This window comes from Protopterus annectens, chromosome 16.part0 (genome assembly GCF_019279795.1).
Source record: "Protopterus annectens isolate FY-2018-M chromosome 16.part0, PAN1.0, whole genome shotgun sequence".
In the NCBI taxonomy this organism is placed as follows: domain Eukaryota; kingdom Metazoa; phylum Chordata; order Ceratodontiformes; family Protopteridae; genus Protopterus; species Protopterus annectens.
Window position 1 is genome coordinate 80,628,807 of NC_056750.1, and position 12,602 is coordinate 80,641,408.

The window sequence follows — 12,602 nt, forward strand, 5'->3', positions numbered from 1 at the left end:
CACATTTATTAGTCATATCTCTGCTGTATTCCACAGGACCATTACTGTGATATCTGTGGTACTGTACTATGATGACCTTAGGATGTCTGTCAGTAACTGATGGGGTACATGTCAATAGCAGATGTGACCTCCCACACACATTTCTGTTAAGACAACCCCTGTTACAGTAGCAATAGTCTACATTTATACCTGCAATACTTACATGACATCCCCTTGCATTAAGAGGTTGAGAATATTGGTGTTGAGGTATGACTCCACTCCATCTTCTGGACATATGTTAAACATATATGTATATAGATTTTATATATACATATATATATATATATATATATATATATATATATATATATATGTTTGTATATATATATATATATATATATATATATATATATATGTACACACACACACACATACATGCATATGTGTGTATGTATATATATATATATATATATATATATATGTATATATATATGTATATATATATATATATATATATATATATATATATATATATATATATATATCCATATGTGTAAACAGTACTGTTGTGTATACCTTTCCAGATGTATCACACCATATTTATCTGATATGTGTATATTTAGATATAACAACATACATGATTCAACAGTAATATCATTAACAAGTACTACACAATTGTAGAAGTCACAGCATTTGTTCAATACTATTCAGTATGTGTACTGACAGATATATTGGAAAAAACAACAACTGATTTTACAGCTGACATGGCTTAGTGGTTACCTGCTGTGACTATAGGGTACAGGGCTCTGGGTTCAAGACCTGCAAGGGCTGTTTATTTTGTTGCTGGGCAGAACAAGGGCTGTTGGATACAGAGTGGTTAAGGCAGTTTTGAGCTGCTTTAAGCGCATTTTCGCAGGTCTGTGCAAAGCTAAGCACTGCTAACTTATGGTTAAACGTACAGGCGCGTACACCATGTAGGCTTCGCTTACCAGTAGCTGTAATATTCCAGCAATGCTGAAACCTGCTAACCATGGCTCAGCCCTGGTAACCAGTGCTCTCATTCCAGTCTTATAACATGGCAGGGTAGTGACATCTTTAATAAGAGTATTTAATGTCATGTACATAACATGTATCTATGTGCTGTCATTACAGTAGCAAGGGGTGTGAGTCTACTGTCTGGGACACTTGGCTATATATAGCTTGTACAACACTATTTTCCATTTGAATGTGTTACATACATGGGTACTTTCCCAGGTTATATGCAGTCACACTGGCATGTAGTGTATCATTACGTTACTACTGTTGACAGTGCTTTCCCAAGTAAGAGTAATTTGCAAATTGTAGTACTGGCAACAAACACCCTTGCATGCAAAGATGGACTCTGAGTCCTCACTGTCATGTTCCTGGTGTGTGAGCTGTGTATCATTAAATACTTCCTACTGGATAATGATCTGACATGTGGAAAATTACTGTAGACTACTGTGTGTATAGCACATGTTAGTGAGGGCTGCCATCATGTATTAATGGCATACCTATCAGTGTCAGATGTCTATCTGTCAACATATTAATCCTACTGCATAGCTATTTGGCTAACTGATGTCTGTTTGTCCTCTGTACAGATGTGCAGATGTCAGGTATCCATCTTGGATACTTAAAGGCAATCTGTGCTTGACTGACACTGACATGTCTGCCCAGCTGTGTTATGAATGCCACAGATAGGAATCCACACCCTGTACGCACCACATGCCATGGATATGTTAACTACACTACCACAGTCAATTGAACATGCTTGTGTACAGGTTTCCAAGACAGACACTGACCATGTTATGTAATACATGTTGCATAGATGTCAACTGGAGCACCTCACTGGCTCTCTGCAAGAGGCACCCAGATGATTGGCTGATGCATGTCACTCTCACCCTGAGGATCACCCCAGTGGTATCTGTTGATAATGGCCTGCTGGCACATGGCAGGTGGCATGAGACCACTGTACACACATCCACTACACTTCCCATCTCTCCATGGACAATAGTCTGGTACACAGCTATGAACACCTGCAACGATGCACCCCAGTACTGACAAATGTGTATGTGTGCATTACTGAGAATATCAGTGTCAATGTGTTTGTAGACCCGTAGTTGGGAATACTCTGAGGCCCTTTACACCCACCGCACCCCCCATTGCCATAGTTAGATGTGGCTGCTGCTGTACACGATGTTAAATGTACCTTGTTACACTCTTCTCCCTAAAGGCTACCTGGGCCTTGCAGTACCAGCGCAACACTGTTGTGCAAATAGATTGATAGGCATGGGATACCCACTGAGTTCTAACAAGTGTGTGTATGTGTGCATGTGTGTATATATGTAGGGTACAGCATTCTGAGGCAACATTCTCCTATTACAATATGCATTGCTACACAGTATTAGGGATAGTGATGTTGCTGACCATAGGAGAGGCATGACAATGCATCACCTTACTATGCCTGTGGCATGTGCATTAGATGCATATCCCTGTAGTAACACTCTTGGGATGGATAAGAGGTTGTATTGCAGTCCTGGTCAATGTGTGATGGTGGGTATGTTCATAGGTTCATAGGTATGTACTAAGCTATCAGCCCTAGGGCCTATACAAGCCCAGACAAAAAGATACCCTGGTTTTTGCCACCCAAGAAAATTATTTTCCTGCACCACTGTCGAGCAGAGACACAGAAGTGATCCCCGGGGTGAATTTCCTATTTCCCATCCAATCATCAAGATTTTTCTTGAAGAGTACTAATGAGGAGCTTTGTTTGATACAGGTAGGCAGTTTATTCCAGAGTATGGGAAGTCCCTCCAGCATGTTCTGTTTATTGTGGTGACAAGGTTTAGGTCCCTAGAGCATATAGCTCAGAAGGGACTGGGACTTCTTTAAGTGGAGCATGTCCAACAGCTCTGAGTTTGACATAGCTTTGTATGTTAGGCAGAGATCACCTCTGAGTAGGCGATATGTGACGGAGTAAAGCTGGAGTTTTTTGAGATGCTCTGCATAGGGCATTTGTTTGAGGCTGGTAATCCTCTTTGTGAGGTATTTCTGTGGCCTTTCCAGTTGTTGTAGATGTCTTGTGAGGTACATACCAAAAGAGGCATTGTACTCTATAATGGGTCTAATGAAAGATGAGTAGAGGGGAACAATGACCTCTTTTTTTCTGGATGAGAAACCTTTTGTGATAAGGTGTGCCACGTAGAAGGATTTCCTGACTACTGTGGCAATGTGATTATCAAAGGACAAACTACTGTCCACCTGTGTCCCAAGGTCTCTTATCACACTTTCGGTGTGAAGTATACTACCGCCTATTTTGTAGTTCATGGGTACAAACTTTTTACCAAAGGAGATGACAATGCACTTTTTGGCATTGAGCTTGAGGCCATGGCTTTGACAACAGGCACCTGTCTCAGTGAAGTCCCTTTGTAGGATGTCCACATCGTTAGGGGTTTCAATTATGGCTCCTAGCTTGCAGTCATCTGCAAACTTTGTTAGCCAAAGACCTTCTGTGTTAGAGTCAGAGTCATGTCAGAATGTTATCATGGGTTTCAGTGCATACAATATCCACAGTGGGGTGTGGATGCTGGTATACTATCTTTACACCATGGTACCCCTGGTACATGTCCCATGTTCCACTGTATGGGGACCACTGTCACCATCATCCATACATGTAACTGATAACACTATCCAGCCCAGTTATGCATGTGCTGTGTGCAACATACCTGTAACACAATGGATACACTGACAAGCTAGTTAGCTCTGATAGGCCCAGATGTGTGTCTGACTGTTATGTGTTTGTCAATGTATATATGGCGGTATATCACACTATGTATTGTCCATAAACAACCAGTACATCCCCCATTGCCATACTGTACATGCCAGGGGATGTTCTTCATGTAACACGTAACATGGAACACACCTCATCCTAAAAGCTGTGTGGTGTGTACAGTTAAAGACACACATCAGTAGCACTACATACCTATGTAGGGGTCTAGTCCCAGTGTTGCCAAGGAAGAGTGTGTGTGCATGTGAAGAAATCTACTTCAATTTGCAGAATATACATTTCCCAGGGGGTCATCTGTCCAGGAAATGCCTGGCATATGCTAACATCTCACAGGTATCATCATGTGGACATACATACCATCACAACTAGTGTTAGATGTGTAAATGCCCTCTTCCCCACTGTATAGGTGTACAGCAGTACTGGGGTTGGTATATATAGCTAGGTGTGGCTGTTGTGGTCACAGCCACCATCATTGCAGTTACTGTTGAATGTATCCCCCCACTTAGCTGGCCATAATACTGTACAGTTCATGTTAACAGGTTAGGTAGTTGTCTTTCACACTATTTGTGGTTCTACAGCACCTCTCACCCTCCAAAGGGTAGGGGTGTGCCACCCACACCAGCACACATATGTTTACCGAGTTGAGGATTGCACTACATTGGGGAAGGGGACATATACCCGGCCAGTACCATCATCAATGACATTAAACTAGCAGACTGCTTATTCCTCACTGTGTTGTTGTGCCTATTCTGGCTTGGTGGCATTACATAGACTAATGTGTTCCTTGCACGGGTACATACATCCATGTGTACAATATTCTGTGTGTATTGCATCACCACCAAAGCCTCTGTGTGTGTTATACACAAACATGTGGTGTGAACCACCCAGTACACTTACCATTGTCCACTGTGGAAGAGCTGCTAACAGCAGCCACCATGCACTCACCTGTATACACCACCCCCAGACCTATCACCCATGTGGCACATGCAGTAACTGTTATACAGACCACACACACACACACACACACACACACACACACACACACACACACACACACACACACACACACACACACACACTGACATTCCACCATAATACTTACCTGTCCCTGAGTTTACAGACTGTCCCTAGTTTATTCTCTTAAGTTCCCCATCCTGCATCAGTCTTGGAAACTTACAGTCATTAGTACCAATCATTAATGTATCATTTTTCTAATTGCGTAGACAAGTGATCACAAAACATTGCCTCTTTGACTTGATTGGAGTCGGATTATCAAAGACTCCACAATGTCATCCAGTTTTCATCCTGGGTTTGTCCAGACATCTTGAGCATGGCCCCCATATGTTAGGGGCTACTGCAGTCACTCAATAATGTCATGCACCGGAGTGTCATACATAACTATTGTTCAGTAGATGCAAGATCTGTTGCTCTATTAACTTTTTATGTGGACTGCAGTAATATTTGGAAACACTCTCTGGTGTTGTCTAGTAATTCCTCAATGTATCTGTACTGCTGCACACATGGGTATTATTTCACCTTTCTGCTGATTGCAATTATAACAGTATCCCTGGTGTCTAGTTTCCCTCCCATTGCATGTTCCATGCTACAGACCTTATTATACTATCAGCTGTCCTGAAATTACATGTCACACAAGTATTCCTGGTGTCCCACATGCCTGTCCATGTCCATGTACTGCACGATTTCAAAGGGAAGTCAAGAGGTATGAGCAACCCCACATTCACACATGTGCATACATGGACACACACACACACAAACACATACAACATACACACACACACACACACACACACACACACACACACACACACATCCTACATACATCAACCCCCCCTCCACTCCAGCAGATTGCACTTACAAACAAAATTAACTCCCCAACCCCCCACACTCACACTTACAGGTGAGGTTGCACAAAGATATTACACACATACCTCCCATTACCCATCTGTCAACATGCATAACATATGGCACTCAACAGCATGCAGTGCTGCTATAGTCAGTCCCTGCTAGCAACATTATACATCTCTGTGATGCATGGGTTGTGTTAGTATGTGATGCCCCTTTCCCTGGAACACACTGCACCCATATACACACTATTGCTGTGCACCTGTTTGGCACCCTGGCATGTACTGTGCACCATACCTCACAGGTGTACACACCATTGCTGAATGTGTATTACTGTGTCAGCTATGTTTGCTCTGCTGCTTACAGCCCCTATGTGTTTATCCGACACATACCTGGGATGATATGTGGACAGATGTCATTTGTGAATGCCTGATGTCTGATTTACAGATCTCATCATCAGCGGTGTATGTATGCCCAATATGATACAATTACACTGACAACCTTCAGACCTTACCATGGCCATGGGGAGTGTACACACCCTTATTGATATGACACCCTCTTCCTTGATATGCCATGGGATCACATTACTGCATATGTTAACATTACACGAACCTGATATGTGACATATGACCTGTACAATCAAATGCAATGTCAAACAAATGTGTTAGTTGTGCAGATGCTGATTGAGATGGATACACTTTGTGGGTGCATATATGTGCACACCCTTATCATGATGGTTTGTTGCACCTACTGTTAAGTGTACTACAGCAGTTACTATTCCTGGTAGGGGAATACTACCATGGGCCATCTGCATTTGCCAGTATTTGGTCAGTCTGCCCTACAAATGTCCCCCATCTCTGCATAATTGCAAGGTCAACTCATGTGCACATCCCTTGGAGGTCACACACTGCTGTCACTATTGCTGTGGAGTCCCGGTTATGTCTGCCACAGTTCCTGACCTTGACTGTGTGCAGATACAGCCATTCATAGCATCCTTTGGATCTCTGCTTCAGTGCATTGTTGTGTCATGATGACACCCCCTCCCCACCCACAGACGTTTTGCAAATGCTTGACAACTATGGGCTACACATGTGTGTCATTTTGCAGTGTCCAAAACACTGAACACCATGTGCACCAGCCTAGTCCCAGCTAATGAATGGCAAACATGCAGGTGTACACTGGCACCAGCAAGGTACAGATGAGGATGGTGGACCTGAGGTGGGGTGAGGTGTTGGTTGTGTAGTACATGTATCTTAATTGATGCTGTCTGTATGTTTCCAACATGATCTTGGTACACCAGTATACATTGCAATGCATGCCATTTGGGAACATTTGCTGTTATGCATATGCTACCTGTAGAGAGGCCTGACTAATGTTTCCTGTGGTACAACTGTCCCATCTGATTACCCTAACCCATGGGCCACACTTATGCAGAGTACAGGCAATTGCTGACATGGGTACTGCACAGGTAGTACTTGCTAGACATTCCTGCAACTCCCTCAGTGTTGTGGCATGTTACTAGGCAGCCTGCATGACTGGTTTGCTACATGTGACATCATCTGTCTTGGATGGCCATCTGTTTATTTTCTATATTAATCCTGTCCCATACATCCTCACCACATACATGACTCTCCATACTGTTTGCCATGGTATATGCAATAGTGAGGTATGGTTACATGTCCAACTCCTGGGTGCTACCTGTTAGGTATGGTGGCCAGGCCATGGCATGCAAGATGTGTGCAAGCCACAGCTACCTCTGTTGCAGGTAAGTGGGCACATTTGATGGCCAAATGTCTTGGACAGCAGACCATTTATTGATGTGACAATGGGGACCTGTACTTGCTGGAAGGTCCATACTCATGAAGAATGCATGCAGTCAGTACCTCAACAGCTGCTTCCATTATATTTTATCTGGAATGTATGAGCATATATGCTTCCAGTGTCCGTGAAGGTATGTATTCCCCATATTTGCTGTCCTAACATAGGATTCCATATTACACATTAATTGCTCATGTTAGGACCACATTGCAGGTTGTAAGGGTTGTGGACTGCAGTATTGTGATATGCCGTAGTGTAGATCTGTAACAGTTGCCATTGTAATACTGGTATATGCACTGTTGTAGCACTGTACAAGGGTTATGTTTCAGACATGTCCCTACTGTTGGCCATGTGTCCCACCATTATGTTCATCTCTGTGCACACATTTTGCAATGACAGCATGTTAGTTATAGCGCAGGAGTCTGATATTCCCTTCAGATTCACCATCATGGTGACCAGTGTGATGCAGTACAGTTAGCAGCAACAATAAGTGAACATGTATAGCTTGCATTATGGGTAGGTGTGTTAAATGTGTGTATGGAATATAACATGGTCATAACATGACTGGTGTATTGGCAAACTTGAACAAACAACATACTCACCAGCTGCAGGCTGCTGCCCTGGAGGTATGCCAGAGGGACCTACATAATTGTGTGAGAGATGTGATTTCAGTAGCCATACCTGTGGCATTGGTACAGGGTGGGTGCAGCATTACAGTACATCAACAGTACAAGCCCACAATACTATGCACATCTGTTTATTAGTACAATGCAGGAACAGACTATATATATATATTTCATCTCACATATTCATGATCAAACTCTACAGATGCAGATGGATGCACAACAGTGGTCTACCAATGTGCCCTGTGGCCTTACCTGCACACTCTTCTGCCATTGTGTGGGTAGCACCCACCTCCACTATGCTCTCCATTAGGTGTTGTGTTTGCGGGCGGGCAGGTGCCCCGAGGTTGGCAAGGAGCTCCTCAACATGTGTTGGAGGGGCTGGATGGCATGACCGCCCTGTTGAAAGTTTGTCCCCCATAACTGCAGTAGCATGCCGACGGGCATGGCGAAGTAGATTGGTGCATTGATGACGGACCTGCTCATAATTGCGGTTATGCAGGCCGACATCATTTACCCTGTGCACAAGATTGCTCCACAGGGCAGTCTGCTCCTGCAGATCATGGGCTGTACAGCCAAACAATGTGTGGTAGTGCTGCACCAGGTATGAGATGATGACATCATTCTCCTCCGCTGTATATATTGGCAAGCTTTCCCTCGACATATTGCCTGAAAGACATAAAGATGGAAACAGGGGTGAATACCTCATACTGCAAGATTATCATAGTTGTTAATACACATCTCTGTCTCCCCCCACCATATCTGCAACAACAATCTGATCACACAACTCAATGGGTATGTCTACAGAACACCTACCATTGGGACATATACCATATTAACAAAACCAAAAACTGTGACAAACTTAAAAATCCAAAATAACGAATCCAAGCTGGAGCAGACGAGTAAAGAACACAATTTAATATGAGCGCTTTTGGAAAAGGCGATGCTTCTCCTTCATCAGATACACAAAAATATGTGAACTTAAACGTGATTTTATACCAAAGTCTCATCTCAATTAATTAATTGAACAGTCATGTGATACTATCATCTAAAAGAGACCATACAGCTGAAAACAAATACTAAAACATCTAGATACAATATGAATAAAAAATCATAAGGCAATAAACACTTTTATGTGAATATAAGTATAAAAAATGCTAAAAATGTATGCAACTATTAAGGGAACCAACAGGAATAATATATAACTTAAAAAGAAGGTAGGAGACACCAAGATGAACTTGGAAATATTAAGCTCTATACATATTATATTATACTATGCAGAAACTACCTCTTCAAGGCTAAAAGTTTAAAAAAGCACTTAACCGAAATGTTTTCGTTAAGACCTGGGAAGATGTATGCTGCAGTTCTAATTTGCCAGCATAATTCCTCTATTTCTAATTTGATCTGCCATGGACCACCTCTCTCATCCTGCACCACTTGCTTAAGAATGGTAAATTGAAAATGGTGATCAGGAAAATCATGTATGTGCCTAGCTAGTGCATTAGTCAAATCCATCCTACTAATCGCATACTGATGTTCATAAATGCGTTGCTTTATTTTTCTTTCTGTCTTGCCAATGTAGAAGGCGGAACAATTCTGGCAGCAAGCAGAGTAAACCACTCCTTTAGTGTTGCAAGTATATCTATTATGAACTTTATAAAGTTTGTCCCTAATTTTAAAGTGATAAGCTGTATTTAAATATCTACGTTGCTGGCAAGTGCCACATTTAATCATGCCCTTTTTCTTATTTATTGGTGATTTAATAGGAAAATGCAACAATGCTTTTAAATTTAAGCCACGTCTATAAATGATTTTAGGTTGATCACCTAACAGTTTATTTAAAGTACTATCTTCCTTAAGTAAGGCCCAAGTTTTATTAAGTGTTTCTCTAATAAGAGCATGATCTAAACTATATGTACATAAGAAGCTAGTAGTGAAGCTTTTTAATCCAGTATCAGAAATACTTTCATGCTCGTTTCTGAAAATAGGATGGTGAACTAAATTGTCACTACTTAGTAAAGGTGTAAAATGTCCTATTTGTCTTTTAATGGTAACTTCTGCAGATATATTCGAAAGCAAGGACATAGGATACCCTCTATTAAAAAACATATTCACTAATAGATTACATTCCTCCATATAATCTATTTCATCAGAAAACATTCTAGCTGCCCCAACCATTTGTCCCTTTACCACCTCTTTCTTTTGGTGGTAGGGATGGCAGCTAGAAAAATGGAGGAATGAATTGGAATATGTAGGCTTCCTATAAATAGTACTTTTAAACCTACAATTAAGAAGATCTTTATGTAAATGAATATCAAGGAAATTAATAGTATCAGTTTGTAGGTTAAAAGTAAATTCAAGGAAGTTTGTTAGAGGCGTGATAATATCAATGAACTCAGGGACTAATTCACTGGGACCTTTCCATATAAGAAACATGTCGTCTTGGTAACGAGTGTACCAAGCGACATGTTCCTGGAACAGTGTGTTGTTAAATAATATCATTTTCTCCCAGTGTGCCATGGTGCAGTTGGCAAAGCTTCCTACACACGGAGACCCCATGGCTACTCCGCTTTTTTGGAGGTAAATCTGTCCTTCAAACCACATAAAGTTGTTGGTAAGAACAATTTTTAAAAGGGTTTCCGCTACGTAAATTGTATTATCACTTATTTTCCTTTGTAACATAAACTCTCGAATCCATTCTAGACCCAAACTTTAGGGAATGACTGTATATAAGTCCTTGACATCAATTGTCAAGAACTTATAGTCATGATGAAATGGAATGGTACTAAGGTGAGTTAAAAAAACTCCAAGAATCTCTGCATATTTGATCCTCTTGCTCCACTAAGGGTTTTAAAATGCTATCTATATATTTGGCACACCCATACGTGACGTTACCCCGTCCGTCGACAATAGGTCGAAATGGTGGATCAACTATCCTTTTATGGATTTTCGGTGTGCCAAAAAGAGAAGCCATTCTTGGGGCAGGCATGGTTAGAAAATTAAAAAGCTCAATATCAATAGCCCTCTCCAAAAAAAGATCATCTAAGGTTGAGTTAATTCTTCTGAGGGCAATGTTGTATTCATTTAAACTAACTAGCTCATAGTTTGAAGTATCTAAATGCTTTCTCATGGTCATGACATATGTATCATGATCCATGAAAACCACCCCTCCCCCCTTATCCGGCTTCATAACCCTTATATTGCAGTCTCTAAGGAGTCTAATGAAGTCACGTTCATTACCATTTATGTTAAGGTTATGTTTCCTATTCCTTAGTCTTGTACTTAAAGCTCAAAAATCAATTTCGCACATTTTTTCAAAAGAAAGAATATTACCGTGTAGAGGTGGATTAAACAAACTTGACACCCTAAATAAATTATTAACACTGGAATTTACTCCCATTAAAACATTAAGGTTAATTTTGCGAGTAAATAATTTAAGATCAACAATTGTGTTAACCAAGTCCATATTAGTATCCGGAACGAAGGTTAGACCCTTCGCTAAAAACTCAATAATGTCTTGGGGGATATCTATATCTGTAAATTATAAATGTAAAAATCCCCTCTAACATTCGAAAAAGTTTGTGGGTTGAGAATGTTAGGTCTTGTTATCTCCTGCGCTAGTTCCTCCTGTTCCGCGTTCGGGCTTGGTTGTTGTTTGTCCTCTGCTTCCTCATAGAGTTGGACCGGTTTAAGGGAAAAACCTGCTGATGGCTAGTGCTAGGCTGGTTGTTATTATTCACAGTGTTCTGATGTTGGGGGGTGAGCTTGATTACCCACATTAATGTTATTAGAATTATTTTTAATCCGCTCACTCCTACGGAGAGAAGGGGGTTGCCCCCCCAATATTATTAGTCTCCGCATTAACAATATTAAACTCAACACCAGTAGTATTAGATCCAAGTTCGTTTAAAGTATTAGTACAATGGTTGGTTTTGTAAACAGGTGGTGGAGGAGGGTAAGCTTTATTGCTAGCATACTGTTGTACATCTCTTTCTATTTTCCTCCTCTTAGTGTTGGTCATTTTTGAAATAGTGGCTTCGAAACTAGTAAAAATCCTCGTGTACTCATACTTGTAACGAGGAAAATCAACGTTAGATTTAATTAATTGTTCTAACATTTCAAGCTCACTTTTAAGTGTTGACACTTCAGATTTATAATAATTGATTAATGCCTTTATGAAATCGAACCCTTGTCTATTAAACAAGTTCAAAAGTTCAAGATGGAAGTCAGACCCTTCAACCACACCTACAGGGTACCTCCATTGTCTAAGTCCTTTAGGAATAATCTTTTTTGCTAAGCATTCATCAAAATAAGCTATTTCAAGCTGTAGCTTCCTACAGCGGAATAATTTTTGATCGAATTCATTAATACAGTTTGCAATATTATTCACGGCTCCAGGCGCTGGAGAAACTGAGTTTTGTAGGCAAGAGTTATTATTAAAGAAATCATCTTTACCAAGAAAATTCCCAATGGAAGGTACAGTTACATTGGAGGCTTCCTGAAAGGATAATCCG